The 18211-nt window shown below is 45.3% G+C and overlaps 2 protein-coding genes across 4 annotated transcripts in view; both read right to left on the minus strand.

The window, feature by feature from the left end:
- ATG7 (autophagy related 7) overlaps positions 1–17467 on the minus strand; it is a 379417-nt gene extending 361950 nt beyond the window's left edge. Inside the window, exon 1 of the mRNA XM_045832074.1 lies at positions 17392–17467. The gene's annotated coding sequence lies outside the window, so the exon portion shown is untranslated. The remainder of the gene's footprint in view (positions 1–17391) is intronic.
- The window catches only part of HRH1 (histamine receptor H1), a 95819-nt gene extending 78336 nt beyond the window's left edge, over positions 1–17483 (minus strand). The window contains exons 1-2 of one of the 3 annotated variants that reach the window (XM_045832084.1): positions 17392–17432; positions 14140–14205 (exon numbers count right to left, since the gene is read on the minus strand). The gene's annotated coding sequence lies outside the window, so the exon portion shown is untranslated. Of the gene's footprint in view, positions 1–14139; positions 14206–17391 lie in introns of all 3 variants that reach the window. The other 2 variants (XM_045832083.1, XM_045832082.1) reach the window with 2 other exon arrangements.
- Positions 17484–18211: the final 728 nt, after the last annotated feature.

The following is an 18211-nucleotide window of genomic DNA, read 5'->3' on the forward strand; positions in this document are numbered from 1 at the left end:
AGACCAAGATGGGGAGGCTGCTTATATTAGTGTGTCCATCTCCTACCACCCTCTGCCCTTAAGTTCTACATTATGGTCTGGCAAAACCTAACTCCTTATAGTTTCCTGTATACACCATGCTATTTTGACTGCTACTTTGCTCTGCCCAGGCTGTAACATTTTGTCTGGAAAGACCGCCTCACCTTATTTTGCTGAATTAAGTCCTATTCATCTCTCAGAACTCTGCTGGCACACTCTCAGGTTGAGATAATTGTCTTCTTCCTAACCCCAACCCTAACTCCAGCTTTTGAGCACACTTGACCCTGTGAACATCTAGACCATGACACGCATCTTATTACATTGAGACTTCCTAAGTCTAGGTCTGCCTTCCCTACCAGGCTGTAAGTGCAAACGCGTGGATCATGCATTGTCTTCTTCTGTCTCCCCAATGCCTAGCACACAGCCTGGCACATAGTATTTGCATAGTAAATGTTTGGGAAACTGATCCAATGCTGGCAACACCTTCTCTAAAGAAAGAATTTAGCAGATTCTTTCCATCTCTTCTTTGTTCCCGAATTTTAAGAAACGCGGGAAGTGATAACAGTAATGCAGTTTGCAGGTGCTTTACCTGGGTCAACTCATTGAATCCTGTGAGGCCACTCTGCCCTAAGCAGATAAGAAAACTGAGACTCACAGGGGCCACTGACCAGTCACACAATGTATAAGTGGCTGAGCAAGAATGTACTCTAATATAGTTCTGTATGACTCCAAGCCCAGGGGTCCTTCTCCTGAGTTCCTTCCAAGAGCTACATAGCTTGGAAGTCTACATTCTAAGTAGGGGAGCGGGAGGCCTATCAATGTTGACATACTTGGGGGGAAAGGAGGCAGTAAGAGTTATAGGATGGAGTCCCAGGGGATGGGGTATGCAGGAGGGGGAAGGGACCCTTTTCTAGGAACAAGGTGTCCAAGGGATCTAATTATTGAAGAATACCTGGATAGGGGACCAGGTGCCCAAATGGAGCTGTTCATGCCTGCAAGAGGGTGAGCAACTCATTTTGACATTGATTCAGAGAAACAGCCAGAAGGGTAATCGGCTTTGACTAGTCAGGGATGGAAGGTTGTTTCAAGGGGAAAGACAAGGTATTGCTTCTTGAAGAGTGTAGAAAGAATGGCAGATGGACAAGGGATTCCAGAATGAGTCACATCCTGGCTCCAGCCTCCCCAGGCTTCGAGGGTCTGGGAGGTAGCTGTCAATAGCTCCACACTTCCAGCAGGAACAAAGCCTCCAGCTGAGCCCAGCTAGCCTGTCTCCTCCACCATCACCTCGCTTCCCGCCCCACTCTGTTCCTCTGAGCCATCACTGCTATGAGCTGGCTGAGGTGGGCCACAGGGTGAGCAAGGAAATGATATCCCCTCCCCCATTCCTCCTCTGGGCCTTTCCTAGTTCCCCATCTCTTGGTTGCCATGACAGCACCTGGCAATGAGGTATCTACTTCAAAATGCTGGCAGAGGTGCCAGGCAGGAGCCACACAGACTCAGGCCTGGGGGTGAGGAAAGGGAGCTCTCCCATCTGCATGCCTGTTCTGTGTGGGTCCTACCCGATACTTCACATCCATCGTCTCCCCTACTCGTCACCCTACAGGTGAGGAACCCACTTTATAGATCAGGAGACTGAAGCACAGAGAGGGGAAGGGACATGCCCAAGGTCACACAGCCAGTCAGTGGCAGAGCCAGCATTCAAACTTGTTTTCTGCAAACTTGTTTTCTGAGACTAGGCCTTTAATCACTATCCCACTTTGCCACTTGGCCAGGGTTTAGTTGCTCAGGCCTAAGCTCTGCCACTTGCCACGGTCCTTTGGGTGAATCCCTTCACTTCTGAGTCTGTAGAATGGGATTGGTGTGTCCCTTCACTCTGAGGGCCGTGAGGATTGAAATAAGCCTGGAAAAGTCCCAGGCTCCTGGTTGGAGGTCAGTAAAGGCATCTGTTCTTCTATTTCCCACTGGAAAGACCTCAATCCCAGGGTCCCTGGATGCAGAGCCAGTGCTGCCCAAATACCCTGGGAGAAGTCTGACCCAGTGCCATTTCTTGCATGCTGCCTCCCACCCCCAGTGTTCCTAATAATAGCTTTCATTTGATGGGCATCCACTTTGTGCCAGGAGTCCTGCTATGTCCCTGCATGCTCACAATGACATTGGGAGGAGATATGGTTATTATTCTCTTGTTACAGATCAGGAAACCCACCAGTAGCACCCAGCATGGCACCTCAGGAGCAGAGAGCAGGCAGAGCTTGTATCTACCTGGGTGATTGGGAGACAGCGTGTTAGAGAGACCTCCATGATGCTCAGCTCTACCTTCAAAATAGCTCTGAAAACTGATCACTTTTCATCACCTCCGTGTCATGCCTGGTTACCCTCACTCTCTGCTTGAATGACAGCATTAGCCCTTCATGGCGTTGATCTGCCACTACTCTCCCCTTCTTTTGGTGTATTGTCCACCCAGCAGCCAGGCCATGCTTTCCATCACACGTTTGATAGTGTCATTGGAACCTCCAAACCCTCAATGGCTCCTGAACGAAAGCTAGGTCCTCACAATGGTCAACAAGGCCCTACACTTGCAGCCCCATTACCCCTAGACCCCATATCCTAAACTCTGCTCCAGCCACTCAGGCCTCATCTCTCTTCCTAGAATATTCCAAACCACCTCCAGCCCAGGGTCTTAACTGTTCCCTCTGCTCAGAATACTTTTCCTCAGACACAAGCACGTTTCATTCCTCATTGATTCCAACGCCACCCCATGTCAGCTCCAAGCCTGGGGTGTCCACATCCCTGTAACTCAGTCGAGCTTTTCGCTTCAATCTGCAGAGCCAAATGCTCACCTGAGTTTTCTTCCCTCCTTGCCTGTGCGTTTTTCCTGCTTCTAACAGAGAGAAAACAACACAATCTCTGGGTATCAGTGAGCACTCAACATCAAAAACTCAATGCTTACTTTTGTGATTTATTCCTACTATCTAGCCTGGAACTCAGGAAAAAAGGGTACGGCATCTAGCAGCTAGATACATCTACTTTTTATATTTAAAGAAGAAAGGAATGAATGGACAAATGCAATCTAAGGTACCAAGGGAAGAACTGAAAGGCTTACCTGATGCTGAGCAATTTCCAAATGTTTCAGGCAATTAGCATCATATCTTCCGGGGCTTCATAGCCCAGAGGGAAAGGATCAGAGTATCTCAGTTCAAACTCCAACTTGGCTAAATTAGTTGTGTGACCTTGGGCTAGTCACTTAGCCTCCCTGAGCCCCCCTTAACACTGTGGTTCCTATCTGAGAACATCACATTCTGCTTAGTTGTTACTTTACTTGTCCAGCATCTACTTCTCCACCACCCTATAAAAGCATGGCTGTGTCTGTCTGGCTCCTGTCATTCTGTCCCCAAAATGAACTTGAACATGAACAGACTCCAACTGCAGCTTTCCCTTCCTCCTCCTCTGCTGCTGGCCCGAGCACTGCCTGTTTGGGTTTAGCAAAAATTCCATTCAACTCCAAGAATTTAAGTGAGAACTTTTTTCCCTGCTGGTCACAGGTCAAAGGCTGATGTCAGCATCTGATCCAGGAATGCACTGCAAGGCTGTTTCTGTTTTTGGCTTGACTCAAGAACTCCATAAAGAAAGTAGAGTCAAGTGAATGGGTTCAATTCAGTGGAGAAGCTAGAAATCCTGAACTCCTACAAAAATTGGAGTGACTTCTACTAAGATCCAGGCATCAAAATGCACAACCCAATCTATATCTATAGCCATACATGATGGAGGAAAGCAGGTGTTGGCAGGGGAGGACATAGTTTATCTTTGTGGGCAAGAAGAGTTTTAGGGAAAAAAACCATAAATGTCCATCTCTCAAGGAGTTCAGTCTGGTGATAGACTACCCGGTGAAGCAGGTATTTATTTTACATTATGATGAGTACACAATGTCAGAGAAGCACCTAAGCCAGTCTGGGGATCACAGTATAAATGAAAGACAGGGATGATGCTTCCCAGTATATCACCTGCCTCTCCATGCCCACCCCTATTATACCTACCTTCCTTTACACAGAACGTTGCTGATGTCCCCTATCCAACATGCCCACCTTAATTACTGTTATCCTCCCTGATCACACTCTGTGAATTTTTAAAAGGGTAGTTGGCATATAATATTATGTTAGTTTTAGGTGTACAATGTGGTGATTTGATTTTTACAATGTAATCACCATGTTAAGTCTATAATCATCTGTGACCATGCAATATTACAATATTATTGACTAGATTCCCTGTGCTGTATATTATACTCCTGTGATTTATTTATTTTTATAACTGAAAGTTTCTACCTCTATTTCCCTTCACCTTTTCTACCTATCCCCCCACATCCCTCCTCTCTGACAACCATCAGTTCTTTCTTTGTGTCTATGAGTCTGTTTCTGTTGTTTGCTCATCTGTTTTGCTTTTTAGATTCCACATATGAGTGAGATCACATGGTATTTGTCTTTCTCTGACTTCTTTCACTTAGCATCATGGCTTCTGGGTCCATCCATGTTGTCACAAATGGCAAGATTTCATCCCTTTTTATTTCTGAGTAATATTACATTATATGTTTATGTAATATTACATTATATATTATATATAGATATTATATATCTATATCTTCTTTAGTCATCTATTAGTGGTTACCTAGGTTGCTTCCACATCTTGCTATTATTCATAATGCTGTAATGGACATAAGGGTGCATATATATTTTTGAATTAGTGTTCTCATTTTCTTTGCATAAATACCCAGAAGTGGGATTGCTGGGTCAAATGATAGTTCTATTTTTAATTTTGGGGGGAACCTCCATACTGTATTTCATAGTGGTTGTGCTAATTTACACTCCCATAAACAGTGTATGAGTGTTCCACATCCTTGCTATGGTTTGTTATCCCGTATCTTTTTGATGATTGCCATTCTAACAGGTGATATCTCATTGTAATTTTAATTTGCATTTCACTAATGATTAGTAATGTATCTTTTGGCCTTTCATATGTCTTCTTTGGAGAAAGAAGGTACTCTATTTTTTAATCGGGTTTTTTTGATGTTGAGTTGTATGAATTTATATTCTGGTTATTAACCCCTTATTAGATATACTAGTATAATTTGCAAATACCTTCTCCCATTTGGTAAGTTGCTTTTTTTATCTTGTTGATGGTTTCCTTCACAGTGCAGAAGCTTTTTAATTTCATATAGTCCCATTTGTTTATTTTTGCTTTTGTTGTCTTTGTTCCAGGAGATATATCCTAAATATCCTAAAGATATTGATAAGAGTGATGTCAAAGACTTTACTGCCTGTGTTTTCTCCTAGGAGTTTTATGGTTTCAGATCTTATATTTAAGTGTTTAATCTATTTTGAGTTTATTTTTGTATATGGTATAAGAAAGCAGTTCAATTTTGTTTCTTTTTTTTTGTATCTGTCCAGTTTTCCCTACACCATTTATTGAAGAGACTATCTTTACCCAATTGTATGTTCTTGTCTCCCTTGTCATAGATTATTTGACCACTTATGTGTGGACTTATTTTGGGGCTCTTTATTCTGTTCCATTGATCTACATGTCTGGTTTTTTCTGTACCATACTGTTTTGATTACTATACCTTTGTAGTATAGTTTGAAATTAAGGGGCATGATAGCTCCTTTGTTCTTCTTTCTCAAAATTGCCCTGGCTATTAAAAGTCTTTTGTGGTTCCATACAAATTTTAGGGTTAGTTGTTCTAGTTCTGAGAAGAATGCCATTGATATTTTAATAGGGATTTCATTGACTCTGCAGACTGGCCTGGCTATTAAGCACATTTTAACAATATTAATCTTTCCAATCTATGAGCAAGGTATATCCATCCTTTTAGTTGTGTTCTTTTCAATTCCTTTCTTCAATGTCTTTTAGTTTTCAGAATACAGGTCTTTCACCTCCTTGGTTAAATTTAATCCAAGGTATTTTATTCTTTTTGAAGCAATTGTAAATGAAATTGTTTTCTTGATTTCTCCTTCTGGTAGTTTATTAGTATATAGCAATGCAACAGATATCTGTATATTAATTTTATATCCTGCAACTTTACTGAATTACTTAATTAGTTCTGATAGTTTTTTTGTGAAGCCTTTAGGGTTTTCTATATATAGTATCATGTCATCTGCTACACTCTGACTTTTCACAAAACAATACCTGACCAGGCCATTTGCTCTTCCTGGAGCATGCGCCTTCTTACCTCTGTGCCTTTGCCCATGCTGTTCCCCCTCCTGGAATCCTTCCTCCACACCTCTACCCATTGAAATCTTATGTTTTAAAACCCTGCTCACACTCATCCATCTATTCATTCATTCAACAAGTATTTCATGAGGGTTTACTATGTGCCCAGCACTGTGATGAGCACCAGGAATATAATGGGGAAGCCACAGCCCATGTCCTCAAGCTGCTTACAGCCATGGGGAGACAAATGGTTAGAATAAGGAGTAACACATGTGTGGTGGATGTAAGTACAGAGGGTGCTGTTAGTCCAGAGAAAGGTCCTGACCCAGCCTTGGTTGGGTATGTTCAGAGAAGTCTTCCTGGAAGAGGAGACTTCTAATCTGAGTCCTGAAGAATGAGGTGAAAAGGGAGAATGGTGCATATAAATGTATGTGAACATAATTATATATAATATGATATGGCCATAATAATAGATGACATTGCCCTGGCTAGTTTAGCTCAGTGGAGTGAGTATGGGCCTGCAAACCAAAGGGTCACCAGTTTGATTCCCAGTCAGGGCACATGTCTGGGTTGCAGGCCAGGTCCTCAGTAGGGGACACATGAGAGGCAACCACACACTGATGTTTCTCTCCCTCTCTTTCTCCCTTCCTTCTTCTCTCTCTAAAAATAAATAAATAAAATCTTTTAAAAAAATAGCTGACACTTATTGAGTACTTCTAGGAGCTAAGCACTGGGCTAACTACTTCAGATGTATTAATGCCTTTTTAGTCCTCGAAACCCTATGGGAGTGAGTACTGTTATCAATCCTGTTGTTCAGATGTCCTTATCCAAATTAGAAGTTAAGAATTTGCTCCTGGTCACACAACTACTAAGTGGTAGAACTGGAGTTCAAATTCAGGGTGAGTCCAGAGCCCATGCTTTTGACCACTACACTTGGCCACCTTTTGCTGTCCATGTCTGCTACTGCTTCTTTTCACTTTATAATACATTTATCATGGACATCGTTCCAGGTGGTGTTACTCAGGTTTCCTTCTATGCAATGGCTGCAGAGGATGTCACTGGATTTTGAGGAGGGAAGTGACATGATCAGATTCATCCCTGGGAAAAAGCCCTCTGGGGATGGCAGGTGGTTGCCTGGGGGCTGGAAGCTATGTTTGGGATTCTAGGGAGGTGGGCAAGGCCTAAACTCAAGCTGGGATAGGGAGGATGCAGAGAGAGGACTGGGCACCAGGAACATGGCAGGACAGTGGGGTGTAGCAACTGCTGCCTCTAAGGGAAGAAGGAAATGAGGGAGGGGTGTCTCCAGATCCCCTTTCTTATAAGTCTTATAGACCTAAAGCATCTTTTCCCTTTAGTCCCCCCTACCTTAGCCCTGCATGTTTAAATTCTAAGTATGCTCCAGCTAGCACTTCCAATTAAGAGAGAGTGATCATCAGTTTCAGTTCCCCTGAGATGTGCAGATGTGGTGCCTGTGGCATTCTTGCCCTGACTGGTGTGGCTCAATGGGTTGGGTGTCATCCCACAGACCAAAAGGTCACTGGTTCAATTCCCAGTCAAGGCACATGCCTTGGTTGTGGGCCAGGTCCCTGGTTGGAAGTGTGCAAGAGGGTACTGATCCAATGTTTCTCTCACACATTGATGTTTCTCCCTCTTTCTCCCTCCCTTCCCCTCTTTCTAAAAATAAATAAAGTCTTTTGGAAAAAAAGAATGATCATCAGTTTCAATTCCCCTAAGATGTGCAGATGTGATGCCTGCGGAGTTCTTAATTCTTTGAATAATTGTTGCCCAGGAGGGCCACCTCTATTCTACCCAAAGAGCAAAAAACAAAACAAAAAAACTCAGTTACCCAACAGCACTGCTTTAACAGTCCTGCAGTAATGCCCCATCCAACCTCACTACACTCAACCACCTGTCAATCCTAATGTGTCTACTCCGAAACCATCTCAATCTGTCCATTTCTCTCCATTGCCACCACCTCATGGTCCAAGCGACTATCCTCTCTCATCTGGACAACTATAATAGCTTCCTTCAGGATCTCCCCAGTTTCAATCTAGCATAAGTTGGTCAATACCTCTAGCCTCCGTTTTCTTATCTATATAATGGGCATACTAATACTTATTTCACAGGGATGCAGAAAAGACCAGACAACATAATGAATGGAAAGCCCTGGCCAGGGGTGCTCTCTTAATAGGTGACAGTTCCTTTACTCTGTCAGATGGATGGGAGGGATCAGGTAGGTGAGAGACTCTTTTTCATACTCTACTGGTATAAATAATAATCAGGCATTAGCAGCCTCTGGATATCCCTGCCTCCCTTGAGCTCACTCCCCACAGGGCTTCTTACTCTGTTTTCTTCCTCATGTTTCTTTTCAAGTAATGGGAGTTTTACTACCTCTACACCCCTGCCTCTCTCTCCCTCCTCATTTGCTCCTCCCCTGGGTCTGTGAATGGTGCAACATATTTATGAGTGAGTTTGAGAGATGAAATAGATAAGTAAACTCAGGCTGTTCTCTGCCCCTCATAAGAGCCATGCTGCTTGCAGGGAGCATACATCTGGGTCTGTTCCATACCTACTGGGAAGGAGAAGGGCCCCTCAGCAGGGCCCCAACACTGCCTGCACTGCACCAGGCAGGAACACCCAACAATTCTGGCTTTCAGCATTAGCCAGCCGCATGCCCCAGTGTCAGTACAGTTACCATGACATTTGTTCTCCAGCTGCCCTGCTTTTTGTCTTAATTCTCAGTTGGTCCAGAACTCAGACCAGGCAAAGGAGTTGTATCCCATCCCATCACCCAACAGGACTGAGCAGTGGGAGAAAATACTGCCTTGTATTCCTGATCCATTCATGGAGCTTCTCAGGGTCTGGGTGCTGTAAGAATCAATCACTAAATGACTGACAAATATTCATCGAGCTCCTGATACAATTGTGAGAAGAGCTCATCTTTGCTCAGTGTTTCTTACTACTTTCAAGGTGCCTAATAGCAGTTCCCGGTGTGTGAATGCTACAATGTGCCTGGGACATTCACCATTTTGGTGGTCTTCACCACCATTTACACGATCTGGTCACATTCTTTAAGGATCTCACTGTAATCTTACTTACTTCATTCAATAAATTTTTGTTGCAAACTCACTAGGTGCCAGGTGCTAACTGATGAAGGCACTGGAGCAGCAAACCAGACAGATGATGTCCCTATACTCCTGGAGCTGGCAGTCTGGGGTGGGGGCTGTCTAAGGAAAATCAATGGGGAGTGACTGTATTGGTATGTCGGTAAAAATGGGGTGGCCAGAGGAGGAAGGGTCTTCTGTGTTCTTAGCCATGAGAAGGTGTTAATCATTGCAAGATCTGTGGGAAGAGGCTCTCAGTAATGCCATGAGATGAGTATCATCGTCATTATTATTCTTCCCCTTTTACAGATGAGGAAACTGAGGTCAGGGAGGTTAAAAAGCTTCCTCTGAGGTCAGAATGGTAACCACTGATGACATCAAATATGAGTCCAGGTCCAGGCTCTGAAAGCCCAACTAATGCTACCAAACCCACTTGCTTCTTGGTTCTAGCACTTTTAAAAAAGAACCTTACCTTGGAGAGCTCCAGGAAAGTGGTATGTAGCTGCCCTGAAGGGGCTTCCAGTCTAATTTGAGAGAAAATATCTTCACACAGAAAACACTAACTACACAAGGCAGGTCAAAAACTGATATGCAGAATTGATGCAATTTCAAATTCTAAAAAGCCAGTAGAGTTTGTTTTGGAACATGACAAAATGACTTTGCTTATTAATTGGTTTATGTCAGAAATTTTCAACCTTTTTCATCTCATGGCACACATAAACTAATTACTAAAATTTTGTGACCCACCAAAAAATATTTTTGCCAATCTGACAAAAAATAGGTATAATTTTGATTTATTCACACCAGACAGCTATTGTTATGTTGGCTGTTGTCATTTTTTTATTAGACAATGTAAGGGAAAAGAGGTCAGTGCCACTGACTAAATAGTCAGGTATTGTATGTTTTAAAGATTCTTGTGGCACTGGTGTGCCATGGCACACTGGTTAAAAATAGGTGGTTTACTTAATAAACAGTTTCAAGTTTCCAGGCTCTGCTGGTAAGAGCTTCTCAAATATTAATTCTTTGGAACTTCATGACTCATTTAACACTCATAACAAGCCTTTCTGTTGCAGTCACTAATCCCATTTTACAGTCAAAGCAATCAAAGCAACTATAGGTTGGATGACTTCCCTGTGACATACTCTGGAAAGTGTGGGAACTAGATTGGGATCTATGTCATCTGGCCCTGGAACCTTTGCCCATAACTGTACACTAAATATGTGGGTATCCTTTATGTAATTGAATTTACACCTACAATTACATTTTGTCTCTCTCTTTCTGCTGTGCACAAACTTGTTTTCAGGAGGTTGTGGTGGTCTGATTGAAATGCAGAATTAAGGGTTCCCCTTGAATTTGTTCTGGGGAGCCCTTGGAAGGTGCTTTGAAAAGGTAGATCCACATTTTCCAAGAGACTGAAACTGTGATCTATCAGAGGCCCATGATGGGCCCATCAGGTTGGCCCTGCCATACAGACAGTTAGAGGTGGTAGACAGAGGAAAGAAAAGTGAGGCTTTCATTATGGGTCCAGGATCAACAAACAGTCACATCAAGAGCCACTCCAGACCACGCCCAGGCTGGAGATGGGACTATGCTTCACATGGGCTCAGGCAGAGGAACAGCAGGTAGATTTATTAAATGATGATTCTTTCCAGGGACAGAGAAAAGCCAGCTAGTAAATAAATGAAGCTCTCCTGAGAGAATAAACCAAATGAAAATTGTCTAGAAAGTCTGAGAGAAAAAGAGGAAAGCAGATGCCTTTGCGAGCTATGAAAACATACTCTATGCAGGCAATCATGAAAACAGCATGGCACAGATCCCCACTCCTCCCCCTCCATGTGTGCTGTGCCTCATTGGCCTTTGCCCTCTGTTTCCTGCCATTACCCTGTCTAATGGTCATCCACTAGAACCAGCAGAAAGTTCAACACCAGAAGAGACGGCCTGAAAAGAAACCTGCTACTAATGACAGGGTTTCCAGGTCACATACCTTGAGGCCTATGAATGGTGCCCCCTGGAGCTGTGAAATGCCACAGCTCTGCCTCAGATGATACGGAGTAAGTTAGTGTCTGATACAGATGGCATAGATGAGAAAAGGAAGAATGAGTCAGTAAACAGAATGGGGACAACTGGTGAACTATATGAACAAAAAAATTAACTTAGACCTTTCTCTTATACCCAAACCCAAACAGGTTAGAGAGTTATAACTTAGCGTGAAATATGTAACCATTAAAACAATGACAATTAGAAACCTTGTTTTGCTAATCTAAATAATGGGGGTAAGAGTAACCACCTCATAGCATTGTTACGGGGATTAAGAGAGATAATACAAATCAGCAGTGTCTGGTACTTTTAAGTAAAAGTGGATTGAGGGAAGATTTGGCTGAGAATCTTCCCCAAATCTAGCAACCCTGGGTGGATAAGGGGAATCAGCAGGAAAAGTGTAGCCCCAGGTTATAATCTGGGGATACAGAGAAACTAATAAAATGGAGAGGGAAAGTCTCTCCTTCCAACTGGAAGAAGAATGGTCCACGGAGTCAGGTCCCTCCATGTAGGCACCAGGGAATAATAATTCACAGCAAGAATACTGTCTGCAGCTGCAGCAATTTTAGAAGCAGAAGAAGACTCAAATGGAACTCACAGGCATCAGACTTTCACCCTGGGATGAGCTTCCTTCATTTGTGATCCTTGTTTGGAAGAACCCTACCCAGTGCCCAAGGATCGGCTCCCCCTGCAGCACTCAGGACAGCCAGGGTCACAGTCCCTGTCCACTCCTGCCTGAGGCAGCCTAGCTTCCCACTGTTGGAAAGTTCCTCCTTAGAGTGAGCTAAACGGGCTGCCCTTCCCACTCCCCCTACTTTAGCTTCCACTCACTGGGGACCACACTGGTGAGTTTCACTATGTACTCAGCAAGAACAACACCAAGATTGCACAATTTTTTCCAGAGAACCAAAGACATAGAAATACTGCCCACTTTATTTCCTGAGGCCAGCATAACCTGGGTACCAAAAACTGATAAGTAAGCACCAGAAAGGAAAATTGCCAGTGGATCTCACTCATGAACTCATGATGTTAAAATTCTAAACAAAAAGGTCAGCAACCCTGACTGGTGTGGCTCAGTGGGTGGGGTGTCTTCCCAGACCAAAATGTCGCTGGTTCAATTCCCAGTCAGGGCACATGCCTGGGTTGTTCATTCTTGTACTAAGGTCTTATAGCCAGGACAGTAGGCAAGAGAAAACAAATAAAGGAGAAGAGAAAGAAACAAAAAGATTGGAAAGAAAAACACAAAACTCCTATTTTCACCTCCTATAATAATATACATAGTGTTTCCAAAAGAATCTATAAATACATTTTTTTAATTAGTAAGAGAGATTAGCAAGATTTCTGGATACAAAATCAATGTGCAAAATGAAGACATATTTTTCCAAAAAGTAATCAATAGAGCAGTAAGTTTAAAAATATATATCTTATTTATAATAGGATGCAAAACATCAAAAAAACTAGCAATGTAGCTAAAAGAAGGTGTGCAAGACCACCAAGGGAAAACTAGGAAACTGTACCAGGAGAAGTTAAAGATGTCCTAAATAATAAGAGAGATACCATGCTCACTCAAGACTGAGCACTACACCACACACCCTCTGTGGAGCAACAGAGAACTCAGCAATAACAGCGAGCAGAGCAGAGCAACCTGGGCTTACATTCCACCTCCTGTTACCTCTAAAATGTGTGACTCCCGGTGTTCCACCAACCCCCTGAACCTCAGTTTCTTTGCCTGTAATACAAGAATAACCATTCTGTCTAGTTGTCAGGAGTCACTGGGTATCAAAGCCCTTTGCAGAGTGCTGTAAAAATGCAGGGGATTCCTATAACTAGCATTATTGCCCCTTGTTGGTCTGAGGGTGGTGGAAAAGTTTTCTCTCCCAGATTAGTCCATCTGTGTCCTTGTTTCCGCTCATCAGTTTGTCACTAAGGGCAGCATTGAGTGCTTATTCTGTGCATAACATTTCCTCATTCAGTCCTCATAACAACCTACAAGGAAGGTGCTATATTAGCCCCATTTTACACATGACAAAGCTCAGGCTCAATCAAAGAACTTGTTATCAATATATTAACTCATTTACTCAGCATTCATGAGCTCCTTCTAGGAGCTAAGAGCTGTGAATACTCTGGTGAATAAGATGGACATCGTCCCTGCTCTATTAGGGCAGTGGGTCTAGTTAAGAAGGTAGTCAAAAATCATACCACAACTAACAAGCTGGAAGAGCCAAGAATCAAATTCAGGTGTGTTGGACACCAGAGTTTACGCTTTTAAGGACTCCCCAGAGGTGCCTTCCTCAAGCTCCTCTGCTCCATCCTCTCTGATGTGATGTAAGGATTTCTAACATCCATTCTACTGGCAGCATCAAGTTTCAATGGGCCTTGCTATCCCAGCTGCTGCACAAATGAAGAGCTGTCAGCTTCGATCCTGGCCCATGTGATTCTCATGCATTATCACTGGAGAGTTACAGCAAGGAAAATGAATGCAGAAACGAGGAGAGGCATCCTGGCCTCTCTTCCCTCAGCATCAGTGGCATTGTTCCCAATGAGTGTGCTCCTGAGTCCTCTGCTACCATTAATGGCAGAAGTGAGTCACTTATAAAGAAGATACAGGAGCTTCATTATAATTATATTCCACAATTCAGAAATGTTCAGCATCACTGTGAAAGGGAAGGCAGCAGGTGACCAGGGCTCGAATGATCCTCTGCAGGTACATCTTTCAGATAAAATGTCTTGGATCATGAGCAATTACTGCTAATACCCAGCTTGAATGCTAATGAGAATTACTTACAATTGCATGTGATTCTTTGCCATTTAAACTACCTGCATTTTCCTTTCTTTTCTCTGTTTTTCCATCCTGAGAAACAGACATTGGAAAATATGATTAATAGCCATTTTACAGATAAGGAAACTGATGCCCAAGGTCATTCAGCTTAAAGGGCCAAGGCTGGGGTTCTAACCCTAAGCTGATTTTTTTTTAATCCACCATTCTGTCTTTAAGGAAAAAGAAAATTCAGAGCTCTGGATATATCCACTTTACCTGGAAGGTAAACAAAATATCCCAAGTCAGTAGGATAGTCTGAAAGGCAGCTGGGGTGGTGTGTTCTGCCAAAAACTTTGCCTTGGTGAAGATACATGGCATCTGTAGATAGACCTTGTGAAATGAACTTCAAACCTACCCTCTGACATCCCACAACCACCAAGAGGCTCACATTTGTCCCTTGGGGGCCTGAGAAATAACCATTAAGAGTGAACTTGGGCTGAAAGATAGTAAGAGCTTTTTTCCTGCCCACACAAGCCAGAAAACTATCCCAAATCCATATTGCCCAGAACCAAGCCAGAGAATGAAGTTCAAGCTACAGCATAAAGGAGGGGTGTTGGCCGTAATAATAACTGTGGCAATGTCCAGCATTTGCTGAGTACCTAGTAGAGTGCCAGAAGTTTAAATAAGTCTGCACTGAGACTTCGGGTTTAAGCTGTTTAAAGCTTGAGACTGCACTAAGCCTTCTGGGACACACATTTGTATCTAGATCTATTCTCACTTTACAGGTGAGAAAGCAATGCTAGCAGAGGTGGGGCAGCTTGGAGGTGGCAGAGCCAGGATTAAAGCTAGCCTGTTTGACCTTCATAGTAACAATAATGAGAACTAACATTTAAATAGCACTTCTTTGTACTACAGGGCATCATTTAGGTGCTTTATTCATGTGTACGCAATTCTCTCACCAAACCAGTGAGGAAAGTGCTGTGAACGCTTCTATTCTACTCATGGAGAACTGAAGAATAGAGAAGTACAGCAACCTGCCCAGTGCAGCAGAGCTCCTCAGTGACAGCACTGGGATTTGAGCCTGCTCCAGAATCCACAATTTGATCTCTTTGCAATGCCTCCTCTTTGTTACAGAAAGCCACACCATTTTCCATCAGGCACTCCTTGATTGTAAAAAGGAAAGCACAAACACACAATTCTGAGAGAGTTCAAGGAGAGGAAGTTCTTCCTACCTCAGACATTAAGCTGAGGGCCAAGAGGAACCATTCCTGGATCAGGACTGCCCAAACTCCTCCAGGCGACTGGGACCTTGGCAGGCAGCTCCAGTCTCCACCCAGCTCTGAAATCTTGGACAGGCAGTGCTGGGCCACTCCCACCTTGGAAGGATTCTCTTTCACACTTGAAAATAACACAGGCTTCCCTACGGACTCTTCCTCCACCAAGAAAATATGTCCTGAGACAGCCAGCTGTGACAGGCTGCCTTGAGATGTATATGAAGGTCTAGCAAGCCCTGAAGATAGGGTATTTACGTGGAGTTGTTACGGATTCCTGTGAGTGATCACCCACTCAGCAGTAGGCCTCCTGCAGGACACCTATCAGAGAGAAAGGAGAGCCCACGTAGGGGCATCAGGGATCCTGTTGCCTGGCATCTCTCTAGTCTCCACCTTTGCTTCCGACAGCCACAAGCAGGAGGGACTAAGGTCCCATCTACAGCCTGAGTGTCACTAATAATCTAAAAGGAGTAAAGTGAGACCTGTGTTCAAATCCTGATTCTGCCATGGTCCAGCTGGGTAACCTCATGCAAGTGTTTAACTTTTCTGAGCCTCCTAGACTACCATAGACTAATAAGGATAATAATAATAGTGCCTACCTTGCAAGGCTGCTGTGAGATCTAAATAGGATTTAATGAATCTCTGATCATTCCACCCACTCTCCCACTCCTAGTCTCTGCTGGTTCCTGGTTGCCTCCAAGATGGAAGCCAAGATTGGGGCATTCAAGCCTCTCCCTATGAGACCCTCACCTCCTCCCTCCTTCATGCTCTGGAGATGCACTTCATCTGTGCTCCAGTCACAGGGGCTTACCCCCAACCACGGACTGAGTTCCCCAAGCACATCCCCGCCAGGGGACATTGCTCCCACAGGACTCCCTGCGCTGTCTCATTTTGTCCGGCTCCAGGTCTGAGGTGGGAGCCCCCTGCTGGTAGACAGCAGCCCTGCCTGGAGCATCTCTGCACTATCAGCTACCTGGGGACACCTCAGAGTCTCAGGGATTCGGGTGGGGTCTTCTTCTTGAGGCGGGATGGTGGGACAAAGAGGCTAATCACCTAGAGAGGGAAAGTGGCCTCTGTGAAGAACTGCACTCCAGCTCCTACTCCTGACTTCCTTGGCTCCTTCCAGAAAAATGTAGAGAGCAACTCTCTGCGCTGTCTCCTCAGGTCTGGCTCCAGAATTCAGTGCCCTCCCACCCTTGGCTGAAGGACGAGCAGCCCCATGCGCTTCTACCTCCCAGGCAGTAGCGATGGCCTCCTATTCTATCAAAGGGCCCTCCGTGCGGTATGCCCACTGCGCCTGGGCATGCAGCCGGGCTGCAGGAGACCATGGGCGGTGTTTTTGACATTCTCACAACTGACTTCTGGTGACGCTGAACCTGGGGCTCGCCTGCATGTGAAGTAGTCTGGGTCAGGCGACTCGGGCTCAAAACCCTTGCTCTCTCCTTTACTCACTAGTGCTCCTGGGCACAACTTTCCCTCTCTCAACCTCAGTTTCCTCCTCTGTAAAATGGGTATGATAATACCCGGTCACAAGCAAAAGGGACGTAAGGTCCCATCAAATGGCAGGAGGAACCAAAAGAGATCATGGATGCCCAGCGCCCATGCGCTGGGACTACGGTTAGCATCAAACTCCGGGTAGAGTCCAGGGCAGCTCAGGGAGAGCTGGAGACTCGCCTTGTCCGCATCAGAGCCAGCAGGCAGCCGCGCGGGGCGCGCACCCTGGCCAATTCAGGGGAAGCCACAGGTGCCTGCGCATGGGGCACTGGGGCCAACACTGAGTAACCAGGAGAGTGCCATGGAGCGATCGGAGCTATGGGACCCTACCCAAACCTCCCATGTCCCGAGGTCCTCCAGGCGCGCCCACCCCTAGCCAGCAAGCTCCGGGGGTCTCTACCAGGCTCCGTCCGCATGCCAAGACCCAAGCTTGGCCAGTACACAGTCTGGCCCTGCCTCGGCGGCCCCGCTACAACCCCTGCCCGCGCCCTGTCGGTGCCGCGCTCCGACTCACCGTTGCCGGCTCCAGGGAAAGTTTAGTGTTGCTGTGGCCGCGGCAGCCTGAAAGCTTGGTGCTCTTAGGCGGTGGCGGGCACTGCGGCTGGGACGTGAGGGAGCTGACTGGAGAGGCGGGGAGCCGGGGGAGGAGCCGCGCGGGAGGGGTCCAGCCTCCCAGGGAAGGAGGAAGGGAACGAGGCGGAGACCCGATCCCCGCCGGCCTGCAATGCCTCCGCCTCCTGCTCCGGGCTCCCAGGGCCGCCCCACGCCTGCAGGGGGCGCCAGGGGGGGCGCCTCGGAATCGGACACCTTATTCCACTGCCCACCCCAGGGTCAGAGCTCCTTCCGCTGAGCACCCCAGCCTCCGCCTCTGCTCAGTGGGGCGGCTTCTTGGGTTTGCAGAGAGGTGACTGAAGGGTTAGAATCTTGGCGAGAACTGAGGGCAGGCAGGCAGACGGAAACAGGTAGGTCAAGATAAGGAAGCAGAGATAGAAAGTCGGAGATGAGATGATGTTGGGCGAAGTCAACCACAGACCGACTGGTAGACAAACACATACAGTGGTACTCCATCTCCCCTTATCCCTATCAGAAAGGCTAAAACAGAAAAAGGCACAGAGCCAAAGTCAGGCAGACAGAGAAAGAATAAGATTGGCAGATAAGGACCTACCTAGAGGTTTCATGGGGAACTTGATACTCCTCACCCCTAACCCCAAGGTATAGCAAGCCACACCCCTCATCCGTTTCTCCCTAGGCTCTCTAGAGGAACTCAAGTTTTAAAACATGACAAGTTTCATTTAGTATCCTGTGCCAGACTCAGCAGAATGTGGGGCGGTGGG

Source organism: Phyllostomus hastatus, unplaced genomic scaffold (assembly GCF_019186645.2).
Source record: "Phyllostomus hastatus isolate PE091 unplaced genomic scaffold, TTU_PhHast_1.1 phas_contig_16, whole genome shotgun sequence".
In the NCBI taxonomy this organism is placed as follows: Eukaryota; Metazoa; Chordata; class Mammalia; order Chiroptera; family Phyllostomidae; genus Phyllostomus; species Phyllostomus hastatus.